Consider the following 13,357-nt stretch of genomic DNA (forward strand, 5'->3'; position numbering starts at 1 on the left):
AAGTTTATTGAACAACAGAATTTTAGTTGTTCGGTCTGATAGAATATAGTTTAACGTTTTAGGTCTTAGTGTATAAGTATATAGTCAAGAATAAGGTTAAATTAAGCTAGAAACAAGTGTGTAGTGCATTAGAATGGGGGTCAAGGACCCCGGGGGGTATGTCCCAATAGCAAACTATTATAGTGCCCTTGGTGAGTTCAGTGAACCAAGAAGAAAAATGGGCAAAAAGAGTGGTACGCCATTTTCTGCAACCCAGAATACAGAGGAAGAGAAATTCCTGGTAATGGAAGCAACGGTGGCAGGAAAGGACTTAAGCAGATGCAACCCGTTTCTGCTGCAAAAAATCATAGAAAACGCTATGGGTGGCAAACCGGAAAAGGTGACGCGATTGAAAGAAGGAAGGCTGCTAATCAGAGTGAAGAATGAAAAGATGGCAGGTAAGGCGCATAAGATCACAAAAATTTCTGATGGTAAAGGAGAGCTGTGCGTCAAAGTTGCGGAACATCCCACGCTGAACAGTTCTAAAGGCATCATTCGATGCCCCGATATCGAGTATATGACGGAGGAGGAAATTAAGGAAGGATTAGCGGGACAAAAAGTGACCGAGGTTGCGATTATGAAGAGAAAGGTGGATGGACAATTGCTAAACACGAAAACGGCTATCCTTACTTTCAACTCGTCTAACGTACCCCGTTCGGTGGATTTTGGGTTATACCCGGTTTTGGTGGAACTATACGTTCCTCGCCCCATGCGGTGCGCCAACTGCTTGAAAATTGGCCACACAAAGAAGTGGTGTAAGTCCGATAGAGTATGTGCTAACTGCAGCCTACCGGCACACGACGATGTATGTAGAAGCACCAAGTGTGTTTCCTGTGGAGAAGGACACAATACTTTAAACAGAGAATGCCCAGTCTACCAGGATGCGATGGAAATTCAGAAAATTAAAACTGTAAACCGCATTACGTATGGTGAAGCTAAGGCAATTAGGCGAAGGCAATGTCCGGCAATCGTCAGAAGTACTATTACGAACGACAAAACGTACGCACAGACAGCAAAAAATACCGAACACTGAGATAATTCTAAAGACATAATAAGTATAGACACAGACAGTATGAACACAAGCACAGAAAGTAAAGATAACACACACAAAGACAAAGCAGAAAAGAACAAATTCACAGATACAGAACTCGGCGAAAGCTCGAGAAGCAGACCAATTAGACAAACAAACAAGCTCGCGCCAGCATCCAGTATTGAGGAACTACTAGGATCCTCACAAGAAGAATCTCTCATATCATATCACTTATCACAAATAGAAATGAGAAATACATACAAGTAAGAACAAACAAGCAATCGACACATACAGTCATACGACCACGTTAGAAAAAGAATGTCTGTATAGACAAATACGTTTTTGCCTTCCATTATAGGCCTCTCTGAAGAGCAATTGAAAATTTGTCAAGCCAATGTACAGAGTCTTAGAAATAACGTGGACGAATTGCAGAAAATCGGAGCAACCGACAAAATCGACATTTTCACGATCCAAGAGACATGGCTTAAAGGTGACATTATAAAATTGAAGGGTTATAACCTGTATAGAACGGATAGGGAAGATGGCTATGGTGGTAGTGCGATTGCTGTCAGAAGAGACATAAATGCTACGCGAATAGTAGTCCATCAGAACAACGACTACATACAAACGACGGCAGTAAAGCTTACTAGTAGCAATACTGTCGTTACATCTACATACGTAGCTCCTAGAACGCCCATAGTAATTTTTAGAGCCATCATGTGCGAAATGTGTGTTACTTTAAAGTCGTACAAGAAGGTTGTTATGACAGGAGATTTTAACGCCCACAACGCATTATGGGGAGAACAGCAAACTGATGCGAAAGGGAGAGTTTTGTGGGAAAAGGTCAACGAAAACCAACTAACTATAATATCTAACAAAGAAGCGACGCACGTGTCTACAGACCCCACAAAGAGCGAAACGGCCATTGACCTGTGCATGGTGTCCGTGGATCTGATTGGAAAAACGTATCGGACGGTGACAGACATGCACATTGGGGCTAACAACCACAAACGCATAGATATTAGCATTAGTACCAGAATATCAAGGGAAAAAACAACAGCATACAAAAGAGCTAATATTGGGGTCTATGATACCTTCCACTAGTTTTTTTATATGGACTTTGACGTTTGGCGGCTTATTTGCTGCATGTTTTCCATACAAACCGCTCAGCAAAATAAGCCTGCGTATTTCAGATTAGAAAATTTGTCTAATGTTAGTTTCGATCAGCTGCTCGACAAATGTCAAAACAAGGCATTTTTCTAGCAGGTCTGAAACAGGTTAGGCCATATATGATTCGGCTGAATGTTGATTGAATTTGGATTTAAAACAACAATGAAATTACATGACTTTAATTATGTTCAGCTTTTTATGAAAAATAATACAAATTTTTACCTGTGCTATGCCTTTATTTCGAACTACATTTCTACGCTGTAATTCCTGTTTCGTCAAAACGCGGTTCTACAAAACTGCAGCCTAATGTAATTCTTTATGTCAAAATGCTAGGTCCTTGAGGAATCCTTGCATGATGATATTACCTGTCAACAATTTCCCTCTCGATTCTGCTCGATGTTTTGACAGATCCGGGCTAAAAATTTTAGCTTTCTAACTTAAGGTATCATAGACCCCATTATCCGCGAGGTGCAAACCCTGAATTATGAGAGAGAGGTCAATATAAATGACATCAGACGTGACATAAATAGAATTATAGCCAACAACCGTCGCTCGTCAAAGTTTGTTCCTAAGTGCTGGTGGAATGAACAAACAGATGAGGCATGGAGAGAAAAGAATATGGCTAGAGCAATTTTCAATCAGCAGAAAACACTAGAAAATCACATCCATTTAAAAAAGAAACTTTCGTTATTTATGAATAAAAAAAAAAAAAGAAACTTGCCAGATTTAAGTATCTAAAAAAGATCAGTAAGACCGAAAGTTTTGGGAAGCATTTAGAGGCCATAGACGGCTGCACTATTAACCATAAACTATGGAAGTTAGTACATAGTCTAAGGGCTAACACCAACCCAGTACCGGCAAGTAACCGTATAGAGTTAATGGAAGAGGAAGCTCGTCAGTTCCTAAAGCTAAACTTCCCGAAACAAAGGCTTATACACAGCAGTTTTTTGGGCTCTCAAACGACAACAGATATGGAAAATATTAGCCGGGATCGCGAAAGAAAGTCGTTAAAATGTAACAGTCGTTAGAATTAAACAAAAGTCGTTAAAAACTGCATGCCATCCCAAGCAAAAAGTTTCGACTTGTCAAGAGCAAATGACAGAACGTCCCCCTCTAAAAAATATTCCGTGCCTGCTCGCACTGACTCTGAGCAAAAGTCGGTCAGAAAGCTCAAGTCGAGTCTGATGAGTTTTCTCATGCTGTTCGCTTCTCTTGGGTTATGCCCTCTTGCTCGTACTCACGCTCGTTCTACCGTCGATACAAAAGTGTACAATCCGTGCGGTTGTCAGACTGCTCCAAACACCAACAACACCAACAAATGCATTGGTTTACAACAACAAATCGAAGCTATCCGAGTTGTACGCGGGATCGTATACAGAATCGCTGATGAATCGCTGTACATTGGCTTTCCTAATTTTTATCATTATTATTAACATAATTATTAGTCCATATTAAGAAAGACGAATGCACCAAGACATCATACAAAAATAAAACAACAGCAAACATGATCGAAGCCTCTTTATGTTACTGTTTTCTATCACGATTTTGTTGTGAGCTAATATACGTTTTGGGCGTTGGAATCCGATTTAATTATAGTACCGTGAAATAAAGAGCCCCCAAAGTACTAGTTCGTCATATGCTCACACTGCAGAATTATCCCAACATTTGTATCATGTGTATACGTCGTATCATATGAATGGAAACATATGCATGGTGATCCCAATGATTCAAACGATATTTTTATCTTAAGGAATGTATGCATGGCTTGTTGTTCAGACCCATCGTCAAATGATCAACCGATGAAATAATGCGCAAACTAAGTGTGACAAGATGTTCTGACGAACGTACCACAGCTTCGCACGGTTGTGGAATAATAGTCATAATCGACTGAACAATAAAAATAAAACAACATTGGAATTGATTGTGAATTGTAATAATAACACACAGCTATGATGTGTTAATGTAGCTATGTTTATGTTTCATAGCATATTTTTGAACACGTTACAGCTTTCTTTGTGTTGTGAAAGATAAACAGCTGTATCAGTTTAATATGTCTAATAATTCTATTTGCATTTCTCTTAATACAAATCGAATGCGTGGCCAGTGCTCCGCGAAGCATTCTTCTAATGATTGTCTTTGCCAGCCAGAGTTGCTGATCACAACATTTCATTTGCCACCGATCCTTTCATTGAATTGCTCATTGCATTGCATTGCACCAGCTAAGCCCGTGGCCAAACTGTTTCTGTAGGATGCGACCGTAGCGACACTTCCTGGAAAACTAATATTAAGTGCAAAACATATCACAACACAGCTGAACGTAACACACGGAACATTCTCTAGCGTTCCCTTCTTACCAGCGCAATCGATGCCGTGCAAAAGATGCTCAGGCACTTTAAATAAAAGGCGCAGGTAGAAATTGAAACGCAATGAAACATTTAACAGTACACTGTACATTAACGTACTTCGCGACATCTTTAATGATCCTATTCGATATCAAGCAAGAGCCAAGAATATGTACGATTGATAATGTTCTGGTATGGCTTTGCATATTAGATGTCACGAATGCCTACGAAAAAAGGAATGTTTATTTTAACAACAAACCCATAGATAATTCAACAAATATCATTGTAAAATCGCCAAACTAAAGGTACGTAAAAACGGTCCGTGTGCGAGGATCGCCATTCTATGTTGAAAAATAAAAACACTCGTACAAAAAACACCAACCTAAAAATCATTATCGCTCAGATCAGTGCACAACATTTTGATGCATCGCGCACGAACTATCACCAACAATAGAACCATAACAGAACAGCTGATGGTACTTCGTTCGAGGCACTGCACGTAGAACAAAACCTGGTCCGTATCAATCCTTTTGGCGCCAAATTGTTGGTACCATCGGTTCGCGGACGCCTGAAACACCACGGTAAATTGCCTCCAAATGTAAGTCTGGGATCGATTCCCGATATTTCCTACCATTACTATCTTTGCAGAAAACACACATGGGCGAGCTGGCAATATCACTCCAGTATATGACTAATCATACTTACCCTTGCGCACATCGCGCGAGGATACCCTAACCTTGAAATAATAGTACGGTCTAAATCCTATACCACTAGTCAAAACGAAACAAACCGACAAGCCATAGGCAGAACGAACGAACGAACGCGATGCAAGACACACCAGCGCAGAACAGAACTCACGAACCGAACAAATACTAGAATAAGCAGGAGCAAGCAAGAGATAAAAAAGACGATCGACCGCCACACATAGAAAAAATGTGTTGTGGCAACGGCTGTGACAAGCTTTTTTGCTTTAATTTTGAAATTGAGCTTTTTGCTAGACATCCGCACGATGACAGCAAAAATCCTGCAGTCCTCCTGCTGTTTGGACGAAATCGACTGATTGTCGGAAAAGATGTCGGCAAAAATTTCTGTATACGAAAAATAGGTCGCAACTTTTGCCGAAATTCATTCGCCTCGTCCGATTGGGCATTTGTATCGCGAACAGATGAACTGATAGTCGTTAACTGTGAAGCGATCGTTTACGTCGAGTAGATTCGGAACTGTCAAATATGAATATAGTGGAAATGGGGCAAGTGTGCCACCTTACGCGTGTCCCAACTTTTGTGGCTTACTTGCCCCAACTTCCACTATGTGATATTTTATTTGTCAACAAAGTGAGTGCGCCTGTTACAAGCTGCGTACAACAAAGTTAACATGAATATTTTACCACTCCTCATTAGTTCGTATTGTGCAGTCAAAGCGACAACACGCGAGAAGATAGTGCAGAACACAGTGAAAAAAAAGAGGGAAAGTGGCAATGGCGCCTTATCAATGTGCTACCTTTAGGGTAGAATTTGACAAATTAAAAGCTGCGGGGCCACGACAGTTCCCTGGCGACCAGATTGTACGAATAGGCTAGCTGTCAAACCGATCAGCCTATGCTTCTCGTGTGTGGATATGTGCGTCGCCACGAGTGTGTGTGTCGACATGTTGTCATCGTATATCTGCCTTGTGTGGTTTTGTACCTAGCGTGATTTGGCGTCCAAAACTAAATAAACATTCTGCAATCGTTGTGAACAATCTGATTTGGTTAGTGTTTTTTGAAACAAAATATATGAAAATGAAACGTAACTCTTCGCATTTTCATAAATTAGGTGTTACGGGTCAACTGTAAATGTCGGCTCGAAGGGAAGCTTTGGAAAAGTCTGCTGAACAAGAATCCGAAAATGCTGACCCTGATTCTACGGTTGATTGTTTACATGTCGGTAAGTAATTACAGGAACGAAAGAAACGAATGATTTCATAGCTCTTCGCTGTGTTAAAGAATACAATTTCATGCCGTCCGTTTCAGACAACCATACAGAAGACAACCAAACAATCGATGTTGATCCGATTATTGAAACACCGGATGGTTATACCGACAACACGTTTGAAGCATCGTATCTCGACGAAGATTATGATTGGCTGAGTCAAGCTGATTGAGTGAGTTTTGTTTGCCATAAACGGCTACACGATCAATTATTTTTATTTAATAGCCATTCGTTTTTCTTTACAGGCATGTGAATGTTTCAGAAAGGATTAATATTAATGTATCCATCGATTGATTGCCATTGTTCAAAGGATCTCCTTCTTCATTTTGGTCAATATTGATCAACGTTCATGAGATTCCGATTCTGTCGCCTATGATTGCAGCAATGTTCCGCATTTATATGCGATGTCCCGGCAAGAGCTTACTATCAAGGTAAGTTGTTTCGTTGCTTTATTTAACTTACAACATAATTATTGTTGAATCATATTTCTAATTTTAGGTGTCATGTATTTCAACGCAAAACATGGATGTTTGAAATGTTGCACCGTCGGCGTACACAGATCTAAGAATAGATAGAAGATATTGTGGTAGCAGATCGCCTGCATCTATATCTCGTTTATAAAAAAATTGTTAATATTGTTAAAAACAAGCGTATTTATTAAAAGGTTGTGAAAGAAATTAACTCAAGAATATGCTGTAAACTCTTACAGTTCTAATGTGTTCCCGTCCTTTTGGTAAACTTATCAAGAGGTTGCGTGAACGATTTGATGCCGATTTTTGTTGCTGATTAGCGGATGATATTTGCACTTTTATTTTGATATTTTGATATTTGTGGCTTTTGGTCCATCAACTAACAAGCGTTTGCTGTTGGATTTATTATTCAGATCGATCGACATGCGTTTCATTTTCCAAACCACCTGCAAGTAGTTAAAACCGAGAAAATTATTGGTCATCAAACAACAGACCAATGCCCGTACGCGAAGGACCATGAATCTTTACCTCAGAAGACCGCGGATCAAATACAACTCAGATAAGATAGGATATAAATAGCACACCAGTGAAACGGTGCTAAGAGCTCTACAAAAGCACATTAAAGGAGCTCTACAATAGATACATATGAAACAAATGTCTAAAAAGATATATATATTTTTTCAAAAAATAATTATATATCTTGTCAAATTTATTGCAACTATACACCGTGAAAAATAATGACAACCGTCGCAATGCCTTTTGACAGCTGGAATTGTACGAATAGGTCTTCTTATCAGTACCCCTAAACGTATACCTTGTAATTGTCCTAATCGTAGTACTTTTAACGATTTTGTGCCGCCAGGGTTGAGACTTTCCCTCAAACTTCCTCAGTCACTCAAATCCCTCAAAAAACGTCTCAAAACCAGTGTTGCCGTGGCCGTTTGAGGTTTTCCTCAAATTTGGTCACACAAACAATCACTCATGCTGCCTCTCTTTTCGTCAGCGACAACAAACAGTGTTTGACAAATGCTACGTATTTCATGTAATTGTAATCTTTATTCGAAGGTGTTTTTTGATCAATTTAATGGAAAATATGGTCAATAAAAAGTTGCTTTAAGGAAAAGAAAGTATTTAAACATTTTATCAATCAAAAGAACGAGATTCAAGGATACTCTTTCGCATAAAAAGTTAAGTTTTTAAATTAAATCGTATACCTAAATTGTGTCACACACTGTGCAACAAATGAACAATTTACCGTCGAAAAAAACAAAAAAAATAAACACACAAATACGGTGTTAAATAATAATTAATGTTAATTTTAGTTCTTCAGTAGATATTTGCATTAACAATGGCACAAGAAAAGTGTACTTTCATTGAAAAAAATCGCAAACAAAAATATGTTTTGTTTACATTCTGAACGGTAGAGGCATCGGAACTGTCAAAACGATTCCTCAAAAAAAGTCTCAAAAAGTTTTTGAGGTTTTTGTAGAGCGGCCAGGTTTTCCTCAAAACGCAAATCCCTCAAAATCACTCATGAGTTCCTGAGGTTTTGAGTTCTGAGGGAATCCTCAACTCTCGTGGCCCCGCAGCTAAAGAAAAAACCCAGCAAGGGAGAAGTGATGAGGTTCCTCACAGAGGAACTAAAGTTGGATCCGCAAAAGTTGGTAAAAGTCCAACTGATGAACACCGCCATGACGGCGGTCATAGAAATGAAGACCGCGTGCGAAGCACGACAATTCGTGGAACTCAACGACGGCAAACACAGCCTTATGTGTGACGGTGAGGAAGTAAAAATTCCAATCCGATTGGACGACAACTCCAAAGTTGTAAAAATAATGGATTGTTCATCGAACATATCCAACAACGATATCAGTGTATTCTTGGCCAAATATGGCAAGGTACAAGAGGTCAAGGACCTGTACTGGGAAAGCCCCTCGCCTTTTGCGGGAATTAAAGATGGAAACCGTGCAGCAATAATGCAGGTTGAAGTACGCATCCCGTCCTTTGTTTCGATCAAAGGGGAAAGAGTCAAAGTCAGCTATAAGGGACAAGAGGCAACATGCCAATACTGCGATAAGCAGGTCCACTACGGGGTTACTTGCACCCAAAATCGCAAGAATACCCAGTCATGCAAAAGCGAGTTCATGCGGTCGAGTTTCTTTTGTTCTCATGGTCCCTAACGGGTCTGTTCGGAATCCACCGCGGAGTCCCGGAGGAAGACATTTAGCGACCACACGCACACACTCAAACCGGGTTGGTATATAAAGCCCCGCGTAGCCACGCCCGCTTCAGTCGCCCGCGAGCGTTCGTAGCGTGTGGACCTACGCCGGATTTTAGCAAAAAAATGAATGAATTCCAGAAAATAAAAACGCCAGGGGGGTTTCTCTAATTCACTCTCTCGTGAGAGCGTGAGAGAATCTTTTTTCCCCATACAACTTCCTTGGAGCTTTTGCTGAAATGATAGAGAACATTGGATTAGAAATTGGTGTAGAAGAAAGTCATGCTTACATTTGCGCCATCCGACCAGCCGTTGAGGGGGTACGTTGTGTACCGTATATAAATGAAGCTGAACGGAAATGGATTTCACTGCACGTATGATGCAAAAAATAATTCTTTCGTGCTTTTAGATAATTTTTGGGGAAAAATATTGCATGTCAGGTTTGTTTCCTACCATACGGCCGTTCCGATAAAAAATATTAGACGCTGTTTGGACCTTTTCAGCTACCCTCAAGGTGTGGTTTAATGGAAAATTTCTTTAAACACACAGAAATACGAGGTAGCTGCTACACGTGCTAATTTTTTCCCATGAGCGTTCAGACAGACGACAGGTAACTAGCACTGTTCGTTGTCGCTACGCGCCTATGCATGCGGAAGGTGTTACTGGTTCTTGTAGGCAGGTAATGAACACAGGATGCTATGTAGGTTCGACTAGAGGAAACCGAATACCTCTGATGATAACTGAGTCATACCACAAACCATTGCTTGGCCAAGAAATGCTTACCGGCTAAACACCGACTCGCGTACCAGTGATGCGTTCGGGTACATAGGTAAAGAATATGAATGTAAAAGGATGCGTCGATTAGGTGTCGCACGATGGGACTAGAGGCAGTGAACGATCAATTTAAAAACTGTTCAAAAGCCCTAAATTTTTCAAAACAATTGTTCATAAGTAGTTTAACACTGTCCTTTACATCTTTATCCAAATTGTATGTTTGAAAGAATTTAAAAATTAAATTTGTGACGCTGAAGCAATCCCCGATATATTTAATCAAAATAACATGGTTAATCATTTGTATAAAAATCTATAAAAATCTTTAATAGATGCAAAATGTTATTCTTTACAATTTTGTAGAACATCATTTTCGTCTAGCTCTTCAACTTTTTTAGTTATTCGCTAAAAACAAAAGCCAGTACGTTACGGGCGGCCGCGAGGAAATAGCTAAAGCAAGGCATAGAATTGTAGCGAAAAATACCTCGTTTTTGTAATTGAATTTTAATACTATTTTATTTAAATATCTCACGGGAAAATCTTGCAACTATTAGCCCAAAGTGTGGCCAACATATTGTAATCGGTCGTTTGTAAATAAATAATAATTTTGATACAAATAAATGAAGAAAACTGAACGCGCTTTTGCACGCTACGCTACGACCATCGCGACCAAAACACCGTCCGTTGCGGACGCGTTGCTTTCCACATGGACTCATTCACCGGCATTAAACGTTCACCCGTAAGGATCGTGCAAGCGCCCGTACACTGCGAGGGCTAGCGTTGCTTTCCACATGGACGCCGTGAGGATTCCATATGGATTCCGACAGGATTCCACATGGACTCGAAAGCTTCCATATTCATCCGCCAGGATCGTGCATGCACCCGTACGCTGCGAGCAATCCCGATGCGTTCCACATGGATTCCACATCGACCCGCGTCACGCCCCTAGGATCGTGCAGGCGCTCGTACGCTGTGTACACGCATGGTGTCTTTGAATGTGTTAGTGCGTATCGACGCGCGATCCCAACACGCATTCTCGCTTTAGCAGGATGATCGTTAGTGAGGTAGAGGGAGAAAGGGCTAATTGGGATCGACAGCGTACCGTGTATATGCGTATGTGCACGTTTTTTATCTCACTTCGCATGTAGGCCAGAACATAGCGGCAATAGTATTAATTAGCAGGCGTGGTTGAATTGCACATTGGGACGTGGATTCCACATCGACCCGCGTCACGCCCCTAGGATCGTGCAGGCGCTCGTACGCTGTGTACACACATGGTGTCTTTGAATGTGTTAGTGCGTATCGACGCGCGATCCCAACACGCATTCTCGCTTTAGCAGGATGATCGTTAGTGAGGTAGAGGGAGAAAGGGCTAATTGGGATCGACAGCGTACCGTGTATATGCGTATGTGCACGTTTTTTATCTCACTTCGCCTGTAGGCCAGAACATAGCGGCAATAGTATTTATTAGCAGGCGTGGTTGAATTGCTCATGGGGTACCGTGTATATGCGTATGTGCACGTTTTTTATCTCACTTCGCCTGTAGGCCAGAACATAGCGGCAATAGTATTTATTAGCAGGCGTGGTTGAATTGCACATTGGGAAGTGAGGAAATAGAAAAGCAAACCGTGAACAAAATGGCGGCCCCAAAATCTACTGGAACAAAGCTCCAGAGAATGGACTATGATAAAGAACACATCAGCAAGATGAATGCTTATGGAAAAAGAGTAGGCTCGGATAGTAACAGCTCGTCCGATAATGAAACAAGTGAACAAAAAAAAAACGATTTCACAACCAAAAAGAATAGAAAAAAAAATCGCCACACAAATACTAGAAAGAACTTACATTATACACGGTTAAAAAAAAAATACTGTTAAAATAAGATGACAGAAAACATCTCCATTCTACAATCTAATATTACGAGTGTAAAAAAACAAAGAAGAATTACAAAGAATTCTAAACGCCCAAAATATTACAGTAGCTTGTATCATGGAAACATGGCTAGATAACACATCCATAAAAAAGGCGAATATAACAAATTACAACACAGTAACAAGCAATAGAGAAGATGGATATGGTGGAACTGCCATATATATTAGAAAGGACATAACGTACAAAGTAATAAACAGATTCCATTATGATGAGGAAATACAGATCACAGAGATAGTAATATCAAAAAACAATTTTCATATAATAGCAATATATGCAGCGCCCAACACAGATATACTAAAGTTGAAATCAATGATAGTAAACATATTAAATGATCCAATATACTGTAAAAAAGTTATCATATCAGCTGACTTAAACTGCCATCATTCGGCTTGGGGAAACCCATATGATGACAGAAAAGGAAAAATACTCTTAGAAGAAATAGAAGACACGAAATACGTCATGTTACATAACAATGAAATAACATTCGTTCCAACAGATAACACAAAAAGATGCACGGCAATTGACATTACCATAATAACAGAAGATCTAAATGGGAAATGTGTGAGAGAAGTATTACAACACCACATGGGAGCCTCAAATCACAAAACAATAATAACACGAATCCAAGAAAAAGCTTGTGTCAGACATAAAAAAATTTTAAACAAAAGTAAAATACTTAAAGATATTAGTAACATGAACATTACTAACAACACTACTCCGGGTGACATATGCAGAAATATAAATAGAACTATTAAAAAAAACAGTAGAATTTCAAAAAAACAACCCCGCATATGGTGGAATATTGATACAGAAAAAGCATGGAAGGAAAAAAACCAAAAGAGAAAAGTATATAATGAAAAAAGAACAATTCAAAATGAAATAGCATACAAAAAAGCATTAGCTAAATTCAGGATACAAAAAAGAATTAATAAAATCAAGAGATACGAAGAAAAGCTAGAACAAATAGACAGGAATACTAACACTACTGAATTATGGAGTTCAATGAGAAGAATAGAAGGAAAAGAAAACAGCAAAGCAGCAAATATTATAGAAACTAGTATAAAAGCAGCGAAGGAATTTCTGAAGAACAATTTCCCAAAAAACTCCAAAAGGAACCAAAACAGATATAGAAACATACCTACACCAGAAGATATTTTAAATGAAACAAACTGGCAGAAAATTATTATGAAAAAGAAAAATACAGCACCAGGTGTAGACAATATTTCTTATGAAATTTTAAAAAACCTTAACCAAGAGGCCACAAAAATATAAATCAATGAGGCAAATGAAATGTGGAAAAGGGGCAAAATAAAAAAAAATACAAAAGGATGAAAGTTATAGCAATCTCCAAGCCAGGAAAAGATCCCTGCATGGTTATAAATTATAGATCAATAGTGCTAGAACTAACACAAACA

At 39.4% G+C, this 13,357-nt stretch overlaps 1 long non-coding RNA gene across 1 annotated transcript; it reads left to right on the top strand.

The window, feature by feature from the left end:
* The first annotated feature begins 6,129 nt into the window (after positions 1-6,129).
* LOC125769641 (uncharacterized) lies at positions 6,130-7,342 on the top strand. The gene is made up of 3 exons (XR_007419068.1): positions 6,130-6,723; positions 6,797-6,982; positions 7,050-7,342. It is a non-coding gene; the product is annotated as an uncharacterized LOC125769641 (long non-coding RNA).
* The last annotated feature ends 6,015 nt before the right edge of the window (positions 7,343-13,357 follow it).

Source organism: Anopheles funestus, chromosome X, assembly GCF_943734845.2.
Source record: "Anopheles funestus chromosome X, idAnoFuneDA-416_04, whole genome shotgun sequence".
NCBI classification, from domain to species: domain Eukaryota; kingdom Metazoa; phylum Arthropoda; class Insecta; order Diptera; family Culicidae; genus Anopheles; species Anopheles funestus.